The 19,386-nt window shown below is 40.0% G+C and overlaps 1 long non-coding RNA gene across 1 annotated transcript in view; it reads right to left on the bottom strand.

Moving 5' to 3' along the window:
* Window positions 1-19,386, bottom strand: part of LOC145523842 (uncharacterized) — a 128,485-nt gene that overhangs the window by 106,381 nt on the left and 2,718 nt on the right. Inside the window, exon 2 of the long non-coding RNA XR_014066920.1 lies at window positions 37-149. This is a non-coding gene — a long non-coding RNA (uncharacterized LOC145523842). The remainder of the gene's footprint in view (window positions 1-36; window positions 150-19,386) is intronic.

Genomic DNA, 19,386 nt, shown 5'->3' with positions numbered 1-19,386 from the left:
TCCTTTAGGATAAAATGTGCCTGTGCAGTGCAGTACCTGTTTGGCCAGTCTGGAGAAGGCCTGGTCAGTTCCTTCAGCTGTGGCTCCATTTCTTGCTGCCCACTTTTGGCATGGCATTGCAATGAAGTCCATTTGGCCTGCGACTGGACCTGAGGGACCACAAGCAATAGTAGTGAGGATCATGAAGTTGTTTTTGTGTTTTTTTCTTTAAAGCATCTTGAAGTTTTAATAAGGCTTCGTGTTTGGAAAAAAATATTACTTACAACATGCTTTTCCTTTAAGCAATTTATGTTAATAGAAAAGTGTCCTAAAGAAAAATTAGACACAGCGGTGGGGCATGTTATATTTTTCTCAAACAGACACGGCACTTTTATTAGAATCCTAATGAAATGTATACCCATAAAAAGTGCATTCCCTGCCCCCTACCCCCATAAGTTAAATATGGCTGACAGTCATGTGGAGAGAATACCCGAGCCAACTTCACTGAATAACGTGTCGTCTGAGGTCTGCCATCACCTGACAGGATAAAGCTAATCCGAATTGACTGCATGCCATGTTTTTATGACATGGAGCTATTGAAAAGTACAGGAATAATTAACTGGAAATGTAACGGAGGAAGCTCTCTCTGAGCTTGGGCTGTCACAGAGCGTAACACCTGATATGGCTTCCCTGAGCACCAGACTCACTGCAATAACACTTTTTATGCTACTTTCTTGAGACTCAAGACTTTCTTAGTGACTCAAGTCGTCCATCAGTGCAATTTGTTCTGAAGAGAACATGACAGCTGTGGCAGGTACCAAACAGAGGTGCCTTGTTCCTCTGAGTGACACTAATTATGGGTAAGGGCTTTGTAAACATGCCTCTCTGTTCGAGGGAAGTGAACAACATATAGTAAAGCACCAGCATAACCAAAATGACGTCCATAAATAAATAGAAAATAATGGCACTTTTCTAATTGAATGCAGATAGGTAAATAAATCAGGAGGCACTTAAGCCTGCTTTGGATACAATGAGTCATTTTCTACTCCTTGACAAAGTGAAAAAGGCAATTGGCTCTTGGAGTTTACCCAGATGTGGCATGCTGGAAAGAAGGCTTTCCACCTCTACAGCTGCTATCTCAATGAAAATTGTGTATATGGTTACAACACACATAGCTGTGTGCTTATATGGGTTTGTGTGCAAGTCACAGAAATGGTATGGACCTAACAGAAGCAGAAGATATTAAGAAGAGGTGGCAAGAATACACAGAAGAACTGTACAAAAAAGATCTTCACGACCCAGATAATTACGATGGTGTGATCACTCACCTAGAGCCAGACATCCTGGAGTGTGAAGTCAAGTGGGCCTTAGAAAGCATCACTATGAACAAAGCTAGTGGAGGTGATGGAATTCCAGTTGAGCTATTTCAAATCCTCAAGGATGATGCTGTGAAAGTGCCGCACACGATATGCCAGGAAATCTGGAAAACTCAGCAGTGGCCACAGGACTGGAAAAGGTCAGTTTTCATTCCAATCCCAAAGAAGGGCAATGCCAAAGAGTGCTCAAACTACCGCACAATTGCACTCATCTCACACGCTAGTAAAGTAATGCTCAAAATTCTCCAAGCCAGGCTTCAGCAATATGTGAACCGTGAACTTCAGATGTTCAAGCTGGTTTTAGAAAAGGCAGAGGAACCAGAGATCAAATTGTCAACATCTGCTGGATCATCAAAAAAGCAAGAGAATTCCAGAAAAACATCTATTTCTGCTTTATTGACTACGCCAAAGCCTTTGACTGTGTAGATCACAATAAACTGTGGAAAATTCTGAAAGAGATGGGAATACCAGACCATCTAGCCTGTCTCTTGAGAAACCTGTATGCAGGTCAGGAAGCAACAGTTAGAACTGGACATGGAACAACAGACTGGTTCCAAATAGGAAAAGGAGTCCGTCAAGGCTGTATATTGTCACCCTTCTTATTTTACTTATATGCAGAGTACATCATGAGAAACGCTGGGCTGGAAGAAGCACGAGCTGGAATCAAGATCACTGGGAGAAATATCAATAACCTCAGATATGCAGATGACACCACCCTTATGGCAGAAAGTGAAGAAGAACTAAAGAGCCTCTTGATGAAAGTGAAAGAGGACAGTGAAAAAGTTGGCTTAAAGCTCAACATTCAGAAAACTAAGATCATGGCATCTGGTCCCATCACTTCATAGGAAATAGATGGGGAAACAGTGGAAACAGTGTCAGACTTTATTTTTTTGGGCTCCAAAATCACTACAGATGGTGATTGCAGCCATGAAATTAAAAGATGCTTACTCCTTGGAAGGAAGGTTATGACCAACCTAGATAGCTTATTTAAAAGCAGAGACATTACTTGGCCAACAAAGGTCTGTCTAGTCAAGGCTATGGTTTTTCCAGTGGTCATGTATGGATGTGAGAGTTGGACGATGAAGAAAGCTGAGTGCCGAAGAATTGATGCTTTTGAACTGTGCTGTTGGAGAAGACTCTTGAGGGTCCCTTGGACTGCAAGGGGATCCAACCAGTCCATCCTAAAGGACATCAGTCCTGGGTGTTCATTGGAAGGACTGATGTTGAAGCTGAAACTCCAATACTTTGGCCACCTCCTGCGAAGAGTTGACTCATTGGAAAAGACCCTGATGCTGGGAAGGATTGCGGGCAGGAGGAGAAGGGGACTATAGAGGATGAGATGGTTGGATGGCATCACTAACTCAATGGACATGGGTTTGGGCAGACTCCGAGAGTTGGTGATGGACAGCGAGGCCTGGCGTGCTGCAATTCATGGGGTCGCAAAGAGTCAGACACGACTGAGCAACTGAACTGAACTCCCTCAACTTATCAATAAATTTTATGTTACGGCATTCCTTTTGAATGGTTTGGCACTCTGGCATTTAACTAGAGCAGTGATAAACATGATGATTATTTACCCAAGCTAGCCCACCAAAGATAAGCTGAACTTGAACACAAATAAACCCACTGGGCAATTAATAGGCCTGTAGACATCAGTTAACCTGAGAAGATACACTCATCTATTGTAGGTAGTTAGACTTGCATTCAGCTGTAAGTGAGAGAAAAACCAAGATAACAGCTTGGACTGATTGAAATTCCTTTCTGTCTCCTGTGAAAATATAGGCAGATGGTTCAGGGCACCTATGATGCTCAGGGGGTCAGGTAGCCAGACTTTCTGTACTGTGCTGTTTCACCATGGATGGTCCGCACCCCAGGGTCATTACAGTGAGTGCTGTGTTTCAGCAACAGGATGGAGACCACCTGACAAGGGCACACCTGCATGTTTCTTGGTCAGATTCCTGGAAGCTACCACATGACCCTTGTCACCGGCCAGAGCTAAGTCATATGGCTGTATCTAGCTGCAAAGGGCTGATGATGTGTCTCCATCCTTGGAGGCAAAGAACATTATTACTCTAAAGAAATGAACATGGATGCTGAGAGGACTACTGGTAAGCTCTGCATCCATGTTCCTACTGAGGAAGAAAGCTGTTTTGTAGCTTGTAATAGATAAAACCTCCTGCTTCCCTGGACCATTCCCATTTTCCTCATTCTTTCCCTAAATCCCTCACTAAAACCACAAAAAGAGATACTTGATGTAGGCCAAGAAACAAATCCTAAATGGAAGAATTTTTCTTACTCTCCAGAGAGGGGTGATGGGAAGGCTGCACTGCTGGTTCCTTCTTTCCAAATCTTACTTTGCTGATGTCCAAATTCCATCACACATCTTTCTTCAGTGTGAGTCTAGATCAAAAAGCAACTTCCTCTAGGAATAACCTTCAATATCTATCAGCTTTTTACACTTTAATTTGAATGGGTTTTCTGAGTTTCCTATCTATTCTTGAGAGCAGAAGTCTTTACTAGAAGAAAATGAGGTTGGGACTGCCTATCTAATTTATTGGAGATGAAGGGACGTATATTAAATTAGATATTTGTATGAATTTTTTAGGATTTGGCTATTCGCAGTCTTTGGTTAAGAATTATATTAACCTGGATTTTTTTTTTTTTAAAGGAACACTTTTTTCCATGGGGTCTTTTTTCACTTAAGCAATTAAATGATAAAGTAGAAAATATTACCCTAAATCTTCTCTTCCTTTCCTGCTGAGTTTTTATTTCTCTGTTTAGAGATGCATGACTTTGTTTGTGTGAGTATATATCAGTTAGGAAATGCACTTTGAGGGCATGGAGTGTATGCATTAGAATTATTCTATGTATGACAAGAGCTAAGTAAATACAGTATTGTGCCAGGAGTTCATTGCGGAAGCAATTGCTTGGAACAGCATTTAGTGCCACTCTATCCAAGTCAGAGCTTTCATTGAAGAATTCTCGGAAGTGGCTATAGCTCATAAAAGGGAGGAAAGATTTCTAAAATGAAAGGAGAGGGGATTTTGGGGAGTGATGAGCTGAGCAGGGTAGATGAGCAGAATTCAAGCTCACATCATCATATTCAGTGTGTGCTGATTGAGAGCAGAGGAGGAAGCCAGGTGAAGGAAACCCATGTTGGATTCTACAGTAAAGGAGCTGATAGCCTTTTACTGAGCACCTGCTGTATGGCATATATTCTCCTAGGTGTCTCAGAAACAGACCTTCATTTAGGCTTCACACAAGCACAGTTACCTAGTTTCACAGATGAAAAAACTGAGACCAAAAGAAATGAAAGACAAAGTAAAAACTGGGGCTTGAATACACTCCGCTGACTTCACAGGCTCTGTCTACTATACCTCACAGGGTCTGACACAAGAGAGGCAGAAAAGATGAGCTTGTCAAGTGGTTTAACCTGGGGCTCCTGCTGATAGCCCTCACATCTCCCACTCCAAGTAGTTACACTTACATCAAAACTGGGCCAGCTGCTGTGTCTCCAGGACTTGACATGGCCTTTAGCAGCTGGGGAGGCCACTGATGATGCATGGCAAGTGGCAGGATCTTTAGTGGTTCTTGGATATCAATACTGGTCACCACTTCCTAGCAGATGCGACAAGGCCTAGGAGCTCTAGTGGTTAACCAAGGCCTGTCATTTTCTTTTTAGGCATTGTCTTGGTTCCCAATTAGCCAGGAGATTTGTTTTGCTTTTAAGTCACGAACATCCCAGCTGTCAAAGTCTTTCCTTACCAAACATCTGCAGCCATCCTGCCTTGGGCCATGAACTCATCTGATCTCTTACTCCAAGCTGCCTCAAATTTGACCTGGTCTTGGTCATGAGAACTTCAATGAAAGGCTAAGTGGTAAAGTGGTATTTGTGAGTCAGTCTTCCCTCTGAGTCAGAAATAAAACAATGCCTCAGCATATTAGAGGGAGTATGGGGCCAACCTGTGATGAAACCCAAAGGACTTGTCCCCCTTCATTCTTCTGGGATCTGAAGTGACTTGTAATGTATATTGAGAGTCTGTTTTTGGTGAGAGTAAGGATAAAACTCTGGAGCAGCCAGATAAAGTCATTTTCCCTTCTTTCTTCCCTCCCTCCCTTCTTCCTTTTTCTTTCCTTCACTCTTTTTGGCTTTATACTTGTTCCAAAATAGTAAAACTTAATCATTTAAGAAGAATTTATATTTCTCCTTAACAGTTTGATCAAGGAACTTATTCCTAATATCAATTCTATTGTTTAGTAAAACTGGATAGAATGGAAAAAAATACTGGGTTAGAAGCAAATAAACTGAAAACCAAACTAACCAAAACCAAAGAAACTCAAAAAGTTTTTGAGTGGTGACTTGACAAATGGAGAACTGAAAGCCCTCAGGCAAGTCACAAAGTTGATGAAACTTCATTTCCCCAAAGGAAACACAAAGATGAACTTGTTGCACCTCCTCTACAGGAGCGTTATCACTCGTGAAATAATCTGTATGAAAATACTTGGTAAACTAAAGTGTGCCAAGAACATGGTTGGTAGCTTAGGTTCTGCCTTCAGACAGGTCTGGGAGCAATCTTTATGTGGCGTGACTTGGGAAACTGATCTTAGTGGTTCTCAACTTGGAGCAATTTTAATGCTGTCCCAGGGATGTTTAGCTACGTCTGGAGATGTTTTTGGTTGTTGCACCTTGGAAGGTAGGATGCTGCTGCATCTAATGTGCAGAGGCTAGGATTGCTGCTGGACATACTACAGTGCCCAGGACAGCCTCCATAACAAGGATTATCTGACTTCAATATCAACAGTGCGCACATTAAAAAAACCCTATTTTCTCTTTAAAAACCTCAAGAGTATTTATTGGACAGAGCTGTCATGCAAGTTGAATAAAATAACACAACTAAATCATAGGTGAGTGCCTAACATGTGTTAAGTGCTTATGGAAGTTATTCTGTGCTCAAAGCCCCTGTAGTTGCTCTCCCCAGAATCCTTTCTCCTTGTTTGCAACTCTTAACTATGGATCCTTCCTAAACTTACATCAGTGAATATTCATATAGCTGTGGCTGCCTAGTATTCACTGCCCTTCTTTAAGACCATACCAATTTCCTTTTCGAGAACTTCTTTTTCTCAATTATATGAGTTCCTGGTAGGAATATTAAACTAGACATTTCTCTCTTAAAGATGTGAAAGAGGCTATATTCTTCTTCTCTCTGTCCATGCACAGCTGGGGAGTGGTCATGTGACCTGACCTTGGCCAGTCAACCAACCTCTTCCAAGAGGTTGACTCCTGAGCTTAAGAAGTGATGAAAAATTGTAGCAGTGTGCTGGTCTTGGGGTTTCTGCTTTTACATGTATGTCTGCTTCCCCACTCCAGAGTCTCTTGGTTCCTGTCTTTTCCAGTGACTATTCTTCAGCCTCTGGGGGCCCCACTAGCATTCCCACAGCCTTCCAATACATTTCCAGAATTGGTTCTTTTCATGGCAATTGAAACTCTTGACTGATCACTTATCCACCAATGACCCAATGAATAGAACCATAGGAGTGTATGTATTACGTCTGTTGTAATGGAGATCAGGATGGGGTCATGGGTCAGAAGCCTAGGTGGTAGCAAAACAGGGAAGAACTTCTAAATGTAATTTTCCCAGTAGCATTGTAACAATACTCAGTTTCAAGTTCCAGAGCTCACATTCTTTATCAAAGTAAAAGCTGAATCTTCCTCCTTCAGCCAAGTCCTTATCAATAAACATAAATCAGCAAAGTGTATTAACTCTGTCCTGTGGTGAACCCTTTACATTTGGCTAAAAGAATTGGGTTACAATATGACTTAAAATATTGATTTAAGCAAATTCTCAGAAGTACATGGTACATTTATTGTAAAATACACATCTGAAACTGTCCTCTTTTTTTTTCCATTTTATCTTTCGTGTTTGCCAGATCCTATTTTAATATTTGTATAGAACTGAAACTTACATTTTGTGTCCATTTGGGAATAGTGCAGCCAAGCAATGACACTGGCTAGTGATAAGTACGAGGAAGAACAATTAACATATTCATTAACTGTTGTCCTTAGGTTGTTTCTCTGGACTAGAAGTGTGACTGTTTGAGAAAAAAAAAATCCAATGAGCTTAACTTTCTGTTTTGAAACAATAGCTTAATAGCTTATATTTGTTCAGTGGTTTAAAATTTGTAAGGCATTTTTTTTTTAAAGAAAGAAATGGAAAATTTTATTTGAGTCAATCTAAGGACTGAGCATTTTTCAGTTTGCAAAAAATATTGTGCATGTATATCTTTTCTCATTGGAAATTCGAATGAGAAGTCTAAGGAGCTTGCATCTTCTTAGGGTAGAAAAGACAATATTTGAAACAAAAGTTCAGAGCTTTAGTTCTTGAATTTGTCATTCATCCTCAGTACTAACAGTTATTCCAAGCTTAGGTTGGATAGCAAGATCATATATGTATTTATATGTATTTGTAAAGTCAAATTATGCATTTACATGTGCCCATGGTAGTAGTTTCCATCTGCATGATCACTGAGAGGAGGCATAAAAAGGAAAACTGGATAAATAAACTTTACAAATTTTTAAAAATTTACATTTTTAATTGAAGTAAAGGTTTATAATGTGTTATTTTCAGGTGTATAGCAAAGTGATTCAGTTATATATATGTGTGTGTATATGTGTATATATATGTATACGCACATATACATCTCTTTTTCAAATTCTTTCCCTTATAGATAATCACAAGATGTTGAGTATAGTTCTCTTCAAGCGAATTAGAAAATAAGATCATTAAGTCTCTGAGGAAGCCAGTTAGAAGTTCAACTGAGCCCTGAGGCTCAATTTTCCTGTCTCTAAAGTGGGGGTAATAATAGTAATTATTTCAGCTGGTTGTTTGATTAAATGAGACCATGTGTGTAAGGAGTTTCAAATTTATTTGAAGAGTTTGGTTATAGACAATGATTTTATAATTTCTGATACTGGGGGAGGAGGTATTTTGTCAGTTAAGATGCTTTGCTAAGAAAAAACTGAACTAAGCATTAGAAACAACCACTGTATACCACTCTGGGTCAATTAAAAGACAAAAACATGTTATGAATAACAACTTTAGAGTAGCCACATATTTCAGAAGGAAATCGAGAACTGGAGAGACAGTGGTCTTTTCCAACATTCGTGGCATAATGAAAACATCTAGCTCTTTCCACTTCTCTATCCCCTCTCCTGCCCTTCCCAACATGGCAACACAAAGCAGATGCTTTTAGTTTTGGGACATGAAAGCAAACACATAATTTTCCATCAATCAGCTTGGATACAGTCAAAGAAAATTGGCTAGTGACCTAAGTTTGGGCTACTGTACATGTAAGGCGCTTCAGTCGTGTCCAACTCTTTGAAACCCTGTGGACTGTAGCCGGCCAGGGTCCTCTGTCTGTGGGATTCTCCAGGCAAGAATAATGGAATGGGTTGCCATTTCCTTCTGCATTGGGCTACTGTAGTCTTTTCTAATTCTCCAAGAAGCTTTGAACTCATCCACAGGAAAATGGGTTTAAAGTTCGTTTACGGAACTTACAGTGGGTCTGAACCTCCACTAGGTTATAAACACCCTGATGATGTGAACCATGTCATACTTATTTTCGTATCCTCTCTGTTCTCAACACGATGTCTCACATAGAGTAGCACTGTGGCATTGAAGGAGGAAGAGCCCAGACTTTGGAGGCCACGAAAGCTGGCATCTTACTATCTAGCCCTGTTACCCCAGAATGTTATTTACTCTCTCTAAATGCCTTTTTTTCATCTGTGAAAAAAAAGCTTATCTAACAGGATTTCAAAGTAAGAATTATTCCAGGTCTCAAATATTTTTTTCTTTCATATTCCCTTGATATGCATTATTTCTGATTTAATTGATTTAATATGCACAAAAAAGGTTTTGACTCTATATTTAAAAGAACAGGGTTTGTAGTAAAGGCATAAAAAAAGTAAAAGGCATGAAAAACTGTGAACTAAATGAGGCTTAGATCTGAAGTTTAAGTAAGTTGAAATGGAAAAGTGGAAATCTATCTAACTGCTTATTTCTCTAATATTTGCTCTCAGTCTCATTTGCAAATGGTTTAATGATTGGTATTTTTAGTTTATCTCATAATGAATTTGTTGTTGTTGTTCAGTTGCTCTATGGACTGTAGACCACTAGGCTTCTCTGTACATGGAATTCTCTAGGAAAGAATACTAGAGTGGGTATCCATTTCTTTCTCCAGGGGATCTTCCCAACCTAGGGACTTCTGCATTGCAGGCAGATTCTTTACCATCTAAGCCACCAGGGACGCCTACAAGCACTTGAAACTCAACATTAAAAACTAAGACCACAGCATCTGGTCCCACCACTTCATGGCAAATAGAAGGGGAAAAAATGAAAACAGTGGCAGATTTTATTTTTTGGGGCTCCAAAATCATGGTGGACAGTGACTGCAGCCATGAAATTAAAAGATACTCCTTGTAAGGAGAGCTATGACCAACACAGCATATTAAAAAGTGGAGACATCACTTTGCTGACAAAGGTCCGTATAATCAAAGCTATGGTTTTTCCAATAGTCATGTACGGACGTGAGAGCTGGACCATAAAGAAGGCTGCTGCTGCTAAGTCACTTCAGTTGTGTCCGACTCTGTGTGACCCCATAGACAGCAGCCCACCAGGCTCCCCCGTCCCTGGGATTCTCCAGGCAAGAACAATGGAGTGGGTTGCCATTTCCTTCTTCAATGCATGAAAGTGAAGAGTGAAAGTGAAGTCGCTCAGTCGTGTCTGACTCTTAGCGACCCCATGGACTGCAGCCTACCAGGCTCCTCCATCCATGGGATTTTCCAGGCAAGAATACTGGAGTGGGGTGCCATTGCCTTCTCCGAAAGAAGGCCAAGTAACGAATAACTGATGCCTTCAAATTTAGGTGCTGGAGAAGACTCTTGAGAATTCTGTGGATAACAGGGAGATCATACTAGTCAATCCTAAAGGAAATCAACCCTGAATATTCATTGGAAGGACTGAAGCTGAAACTCCAATAGATGGCCACCCGATGTGAAGAGCTGACTCACTGGAAAAGACCCTGATGCTGGGAAAGACTGAAGAAAAAAGGAGAAGGGGGTGGCAGAGGATGAGATGGTTAAATAGCATCACCAACTCAATGGACATGAATTTGAGCAAACTCCAGGAGATAGTGAAGGACAGAGGAGCCTGGTGTGCTGCAGTCCATGGGGTCACAGAGGGTTACATGCAACTTAGTGACTGAATAAGAACAACAAATAGTTTCACGGTTTTCTATATGGGAAACATGGAAGGATCTGAGTCATGGAAGGATCTGAGTGTACACTTGCCCTTGGATCTTCTAGCTAAGTCCTCTGGACTTCAGAATGCACTGATGGCATGCTTTGCCAAGAGGGAAAATTCCATCACTGGTATTTCCAGCAGAAGCACAAATTTCCCCAGCCATCCATCATCATTCAGATTCCTTCCTAAGTCCTATTGCTCATGCTCCAGCTCTCAGTCTGTCATCAGCACACTTCCTTGAATCCTCAACCTCTTCACTGAATCACCCTTGGCCCTCTTGCTGTACCTGCATCTACCTCCCTGACATTTTTCTCAAGTGGTGGCTACTTTTTTTCTCAAGTTCCATATACTTTGGGGCATTGACATAGGACAAATGTTCTGGTCTCCTAGTTACCCATTACTCACTAGAAACTATTTGTCTTCCTTCAGCTTTCAGAAACCATAATCTTATAAAGCTCATAACATATTACTATTCTACCCAACATTCTATTATAGCCTTCTTCTTTTAGCCTCCCAGTTAATCCCTTTGTTTATAAGACTGGCACCTGATTCACTGTCTTCTTCATTCTACTTCTGTTATTCTTGATGACTTTGATATCCATGTGAGTGATATATCCAATATCCTGGGCCTTTAACTAGCTAACTTCATCCCCTCTAATTACCCTTTCCTCTACTCGACCTCATCACCAATTCCCTTGATCAAACCAGTAATTGTTATCTCTTCTAAAATACTGGTTTCAAACACCCTTTTCTCCCATGCTTCCTATTCTTCTAACTCATTTATTCTATTATCTTCACTCCAATAATTTTTTGGCCTTATCAGCATGCCCAATCCCTTGATGCAATAGCATTTTTCACATCTGTCACCCTCTTCATCTATAAATATAACAGCACTGGCTTCTATCACCTCTTCTGCCTTCTTTCCTATGACAAAAGAAGTTATATCGGTGTTTCACTGTGCTCCAGATTCTCTCACATTTGCTCCTAGTGTCTCCTTCCTCCCATGCAGTATCAGTTTTTTCTTCTCTACTTGATTCTTCCCATCTGCATTCAAACACATTCTAGTACCTCCTTTCTATATCTACCTTCTCTCAATTCCCCCTCATCCTTCCAGCTTACTAATCCCTTTCTCTGCTCTCCCTCACAGGAACATTATTGACAGTTGTCTTTATTTGCAGTCTCTATTTCCTCACCTTCCATTCTCATTTCAACCTACTCCAACTAGGTTTCTAGCTCCTTCACTATACTGAACCTGCTCCAGTCAAGGTGGTCAGTGTCTGTTGCCAGTCCAATTGTATTTTCATGTTATCCCCCCGAGCATTCATACAGCTGACCACTCTCTGAAATCTTTTTCCTCTTGGATTACATGTATCATTTTCAAACACTTTTATTCATATAGCCCCTAAACATTTTTAGTAAAATTTTGTAGACTCTTGTACTTTTTAGAATTGACATCTATATTTTTTGTCATAAGTTTAAACAGTTGCTAGAGAGAGAGACCGTCTAATACGCTATAAATATTGACAACTTAAAATAAAACTGTTATATTGCGCCCATTAAATGTATCCAGTGGAATCTAAACCTCATAGAAATTTGATATTCACTATCAACCATTTAGAAAATATATAGGTTTTTTTTTAAATAGTTGCTGTGCTAAGTCACTTAAGTCATGTCCAACTCTTTGTGACACTATGGACTGTGGCCTGACAGGCTCCTCTGTCCAAGGGATTCTCCAGGCATGAACTGGAGTGAGTTGCCATGCCCTTTCTCCAGGGAATCTTCCTGACCCACGGATAGAACCTGCATCTCTTACATCTCCTGTATTGGCAGGCGGATTCTTTACCATTAGTGCTATCTGAGAAGCCCTTTTAACAGATATTTTACATTGTTCCCATTTCCTTTTGAATTTACATTTCCATTCAGCTTGCTGCACAAAAATTTTCCCAATATATTTTATCACTCTATCAATTTTGTAACCAAATTACGTACATAAATTGATAATAAACTTTAAAATTTTATAAGTTCTAAAAAATAAACATTTCTTTTAGATTCAGTTATCATTACAATTATTTATTTATACACTTGATCAAAATAATGTAAGCATCGTATATTACATGTTTTGATTAAAAAGTATTAACCTAAAAAGAAAATTTTACTATAAACATAAATTCTTATGAGTTGACTAGGGCTTATTTTTTCTAATTAGTTCATATTTCCACAGATACTGCAACTTATTGTTATAATGAAACATAATTCAGCATCAATTCCCTTCCTATTTTTATTTTTTTAAAAATTTAAGCTCTGAGAAAACCTGTTTATACAAATAAGTTGATAGAATATTCCTTTAGAACTGTATGCAATTCTTTGAACTCCTGAGTTATATGCCAAAAATCAGAGTAATATATCACAAAAATTTTAAAATAATCCACCAGTTCCCAATCCAATTAAGTTCTCCAACTCTGTGAAAAGCAAAATATTGGATATCACTTGGCTCACACAAGATTAGCTAGATATTACAGTCATGAACTTCATAAAACTGACACTAGTATTACTATTGTTTCTTTTTTGTGCCCTGGACATTTTTACATTTCTGGGCACCACTCTGTTTTAAGATCTGGGGGAGAAAGGAGAGGGAGACAAGTGACTGAAAGGAAATGGCTGGAGAAGCTTTTACTTTCAGTTGGCCCATTCTCAGGCAGATGAATTTTTGGAGAGAGTGAATATGAAGTTGAGGATCTGGAAATCACTTTCCACAGAACTATCTATGCTTGTACTCCCCCTTAAATATTTGCCTACTCCAAAGACCTATGGTTTTCCTCCTAACTCAGTAGCCTTGCCTTCTCAGTCTCTTGGCTGGCTGTTCCTCCTCTGCTTACCTCTAGATGTTGAGGGCCCTGGCCATCATTCCTGGGCTCCCTTCATTCCCTGCTGCAGGCCATGTCTTCCCTTGATGATCTTAGCCCCAGTGCTTCCAGTACTGTCAATAAACTGAAGCTCCCAAACATACATCTCTGATCCTGATTCCTTCAAGCCCTATCAGTTTTTCTTGGAAAAACTTTTTTCTTGGAGTAAACTCCGGGAGTTGGTGATGGACAGGGAGGCCTGGCATGCTGCAGTCCATGGGGTCGCAAAGAGTTGGACACGACTGAGCGACTGAACCGAACTGAACGCCTCAAAAAGTAATATGTGCATGAATCCCCATCTCAAGCTCTGTTTCTGTGGAACTCAATTAGGGAACTTGATTAGGTGGTTATCACCTTTTGTTCTTTGAGAAGGTATTCATGGAGTTTATAACCTGGCAGCTAATTTTTTTCTGGTAATGCCAAGTCCATTAGTTATATTTACTTGCTCATAGTAGGAGCCCTATTTAAAACAGAATTATCATGATGTCTTTGCATTAGTCTAACGATGATTGGAGGAGCCACTCAGTTTTAGAATAAGAAAGAATAAAAAGGAGAAGTCATTACATTTCTCATTAAAGGAATAGTAGGCAAAGCCCTAGAGCTGAAAAGTTAGGCCTTTCTATCTTCTAATGAGCTATGGCTTTTCCAGGAGTCATGTATGGATGTGAGAGTTGGACTATAAAGAAAGCTGAGTGCCAAAGAATTGATGCTTTTGAACTGTGGTGTTGCAGAAGACTCTTGAGAGTCCCTTGGACTGCAAGGAGATCCAACCAGTTCATTCTAAAGGAAATCAGCCCGGAATATACATTGGAAGGACTGATGCTGAAGCTGAAGCTCCAATACTTTGGCCACCTGATTTGAAGAACTGACTCACTTGCAAAGACCCTGATGCTGGGACAGATTGAAGGCAGGAGGAGAAGGGAATGACAGAGGATGAGATGGTTGGATGGCATCACCGACCTGATGGACATGAGTTTGAGTAAGCTCTGGGACTTGGTGATGGACAGGGAAGGCTGGCATGCTGCAGTCCATGGGGTTGCAACAAGTCAGACACAACTGAGTGACTGAACTGATCTTCAAATGACATCTAAGGTAGCAGGAGGCAGATTTCCTGGAGAAGGGAATGGCAGCCCACTCCAGTACTCTTACCTGGAGAATTCCATGGACAGAGGGCCTGGAGAGCCACAGTCCGTGGGGTCACAAAAGAGTCATATACGACTGAGCAACTAAACAACAGCAACAAGAAAGTGCCAGAGTCTGAGCCTCAGAAATCCTGCATTAAAGAGGCCACTGCCACTCAGAGCTAGGCTGTGAGGCCTGGGGAGAAATACTCAACATCTCCTGCTTCATTTTTGTCTATTGTAAAATGAGAAAAAAATAATACAGAGCTGTTGAAAGAAGTAAATGAAATCTTGTATGTGAAAGAGCTTGGTAATTATAAAACACATCATAAAGGTAGGGTGTTTGAGGTTGAAAAGTGACATTCTGGTTAGTTCAGGAATTGCAAGTGAAGGCATTGTGATACAGCACAAATGAGAGCCTCTTTAAATGTGTAGAAACAGGGTGAAATGTGTTAGTCACATGCATTGTGTTTTAAAGAATTATTTTTGTGGAAAACATATTTCTCATACTCAAAACAGTAAAATACAAGTACTATGTAAATGATAAAATACACAGATATACTACAGCTCCTGTGACTTCGCAGAACTATTTAGTGGTGTTAAATTAACAATATTTCATAGAATTTATTAGCCATAAAAAGTCCCCCAGAGCTGCCTACATAAGGCTTTAATTATTCAAAGGTTGCACTTTGGCACCTCAAATATCACCAAACCCAGAAATAAGAAAAATGAACACTTTTCTTGGTGGTAACGAGAGACATTTTGTACTGGAAGCAGTCATGAAATTGGGAACCCCAGAGTTCAAGGAACCCACAACTTGAACGTAACTTAGAACCTTGGGAATGAGTTATTCCCTAGAGAAAAGGAAGGAAGCACTTTGAAGGGATTGGGGCAAAGCCAAGAAACCAAAAACAAAAAACGACAGGGGACAGAAAAGATAAGATGAGCAAAGAAAGCAGGAGCAGAAAGGTTAAGAAAGTGGCAGTGATAACTGAGGAAACCAGGAGAAGCAGAGGGATCTGGCAAGAGCAAAACATTCAATGAAAACCAAGAAATGCTAAGAGACCAGGCAGGAAGCTGGTACAGGTCCTCCATTTCTGTAGACCACACACTCCTCAGCGCCCCCTGCAGGCAGCATGGTGCCGGTAAAATGTCTTCTCTCACCCTCTCCAGGTGCCACACATGGAAATAGCCTTGATTCTCTATTTTCATTAGAGAAAATAAAAGGTTTACTATCATTACTTGTCGTCTGGGACTTGGAGCAGCCTCCCCAGGAAGGAGCAAAGGTTAAACATTCAGAGCAAAGGTTGCTATTTCAAGTACCTTTGTTGGTCCTCTAGACAGAGTTGGAAGTCCCTTTTCTCTGCATCTGCACTTGTCTCCTTACTCTGGTCCTAAGACACAGTACTCAAGTATTCCTCCAGTATTCACTGATGGAATTCACTTTGAGGGAAGGCCACCTTTACAAACTCAGTGCTTAAGACTTAAGATCTGCTTAAGAAGGTAGGGAGAATCTTCCTCTGAGACCGTACAATTTTAATGGCTCAGTACTTAGATGATTGAGACAACAGATATTCCAAGGACCCACACTTCCATATATTTTTGAGTGTGCCAAATTCTGTTCTGGGCAGTAGTGAGCATTTAAAGTCAATAATAAAGATGATACTAACAAAGGGTAGTATCAGGTCATGCCTGCTCTGTGCCAGGAGATGTGCTAAATGTCTTACATATATTGTTAGTTAATCCTCACAGCAAACTCTGCCCTCAAGAAAGTCAGATGAATGATTTAATGAGAGGCAGATAAACATATTACTAATAAACAATAAATACATTATAATACAATGCAGCAGGTAATATAAAATATGTGAACTAGGGGTTAGGGGGTAACATTTCTGCATATGGTAAGGAAGAGCTAGGCTTTCCTGGTGGCTCAGATGGTAAAGTATCTGCCTGAAATATGGGAAGACCAGAGTTCGATCCCTGGGTCAGGAAGATCCCCCAGAGAAGGAAATGGCAACCCACTCCAGTATTCTTCCCTGGAGAATTCCATAGACAAAGGAGCCTGGTAGGCTACAGTCCATGGGGTCACAAAGAGTAGGACATGACTGAGCAACTAACATTCTCTCATATATTCCTATTATTTTAAAGTTATTTCTTTCTCAAGAATACAAATAGTCCAAATAGACCAGGAAAAGTCTTTCACTGAGTGTTAGCCTTGCACAAAGACAAAACAAACAAACAAAATAAAGCTCAGCAATATATTTTATCCCATTGAAAAGCAAAAGCTCCACATTACAATCTTATTATTTGGGAAGGATATATGAATTGCTTAAAGGTGCAAATATTATTTATGGTGCTTATATTTAACTAGGACGATAGTAAGTATTATTGCTCTTGTTTCTCCTGCTTATTATAGATTGGTATTAAGGCATGACTATAAAGCTCTTTGAATAAATCATTTTAATTGCCTAGTAATATGAGTGTTCATGTTGATTAAGCAGATATTTTGCACATGGCTAAGAGAATTCTTCTGAGCTTTTTCTTTGGAAAGACAGCCTCATAAAGTGCCCTTTGTGGAATAAATGACTTTCCCATTATCAAACTGAGTACCATGCAACTATTTTAAAAATTGTATCTAAGCATTTGATCTTCATATAGAGAGATGCCTATAGAAAGTGGGCTCCAAAGTAGCTAGAATATGTAAGATTGAATTATGCTCCATGAAGCAGTGTGGTGAAGTGGGAAGGTGCTTATGTGGGGTAAAGATACACCAACTTTAAGTCCTGATGAATAGTCGGTTGTAGGAATTGGTCTGTTCTCTGGGCTCCAGTTTCCCCACTTGTTAAATGCAGGATTGGGGCTCTAACTAGGACCTGATTCTTATCTTCTCTCATAGAGTCAGTCTAGACTCATGATTTCCCTTCTGAATGGAACACCATGATAGTAGGGGTATGTCCCTCCTAAGACAGTCAGGATAGTAGGAAAAAAGACATGACTTCAGAGATTTCAATAGGAAAGTTACTCTTTGTTATCTTGGAACTTAGAAGCATATTAGAAAGTGATGTTTTTAGAAAGCGCTATTTTTAAAAAATGATGCCCATTATGTTAAAAAAATGTACATAAGTGATCAAATGTTAAAAAGTGATTTGCTCTGGGTGGTAAGACAACGGGTCATTCAAATTTTCTTCTAAGTACTTTATATATTTTCCAAACTTTTTGTTTGTAATGAATATATATCATATGCATATACATAGTCATATATTCACAAAAAATAAAGGCACATAAAAAGTGTCCCTAATGTTTATAAAGTGTCATCAGTGAACCAAACTCTACAAAACACTTGTTTTTTTCACTCTATGCATAATTAATTTTATTGACACTAAAATAATTGACAGGAACAGATCAGTACCTCAGGTAAAAAGAGTGAATTCCAGGCTACCAAGGTTACTGCTTGTTACTCATCCAAGATCACATAGCTAGTGAGAGGCATGACTGTGGCTTGAATTCAGGTAGTCAGTCCCAGAGCTCATCCTCTCTCCCCATGCCTTTTCCAGCTTCTCTAAATTGCAGTTGTATGTAGACTACAAAAACCCTGGGGCAGGCTCCTTGAACACTGGTTGATTATTCAGTTTGGTTCAGAGTGCCAGTCATCAGTTGTTGCAGACCTTGAGGGCTGGCACTGTGACTGGTTAAATGTAAGTAAATGACCTTTCTTTGTGGATTGCTTTCTCTTTTGAATAGCACCTTGAGATTCCCTCCAGAGAAGTACCTTTATGTTCTTAACATAGTTAATACTTGATTTTTCTGTTAATGAGCTTAATATAGAACTAGAACTAAGGATGAACTGGTTGCATGAGCACAAAAATTAAGTGAGTATGTTAGACACATGTTTGGGTGGGTTATTTCCAGACTGAGCTTAGCTCAGTGATGTGATAATAGTCTTTCTTCAGCTGCATGTCAGAACCTGAGCCAAGGATATGGGCTGTCTTCATGGATAACTTAGGCTGCAGCTCCACAACAGAAGGGGCAGAGGCAAACTAGCTCTGTTGCTATGACCTGGCATGTATTTGCATAACTAGATTGGCAAGATCTTCTTAGGAAAGGCTGGCTGCCTACTTGTCCCAGAGTATCATAAAATTGGTGGTTCAAATTGGGTGGTTCAATGCCCAAACCTGACAGTCATAGAATTATAGCCTCAGAATGAGAATGAACTTCAATATTATCCATCCCAGCCCCTGCCCTATGTAGAAATGCCTAAATAATCCTTGACAAGTGGTCACCTAGTCTGAGTTAGAATATATCCAATGACAAAGACCTCAGCATTCTATGAGGGGACTTGTTCCATTTGGAGGGCAGTACTATTAGAAAGATCTCCCTCTGTAACATCTCTTAACTGAGTCTCATCTGCCCTGGGAAGCTAAAGAGCTGTGCAGTCCAAAATGGTAGCCACTAGTCACATGTGGTGATGGAGCACTTGATGGGGGGCTGCAGTGGTTGATGGCTTGATGATGGGCAACATTTCTTGTTTACTGAAATGGCAGACAACACTTTTTTTTTTTTTGTCCACGCTTTCATAGATTTTCCAGAGATCTAAGATCTACTGGCAGGTGTTAAGGCTATAGACAATTAAAAGTCCTGGGATGTCCTCTCACAAAACCATTTTTTATCAAAAGCTTTCATACTCCCATATTTTGCATTTGAATTTTTA

Source organism: Giraffa tippelskirchi, chromosome 10, assembly GCF_054371585.1.
Source record: "Giraffa tippelskirchi isolate mGirTip1 chromosome 10, T2T-mGirTip1v1.2.pri, whole genome shotgun sequence".
Taxonomy (NCBI): Eukaryota; Metazoa; Chordata; class Mammalia; order Artiodactyla; family Giraffidae; genus Giraffa; species Giraffa tippelskirchi.
The sequence above is the reverse complement of the archived record's forward strand: the minus strand, read 5'-3'. Positions and strand labels throughout refer to the sequence as shown.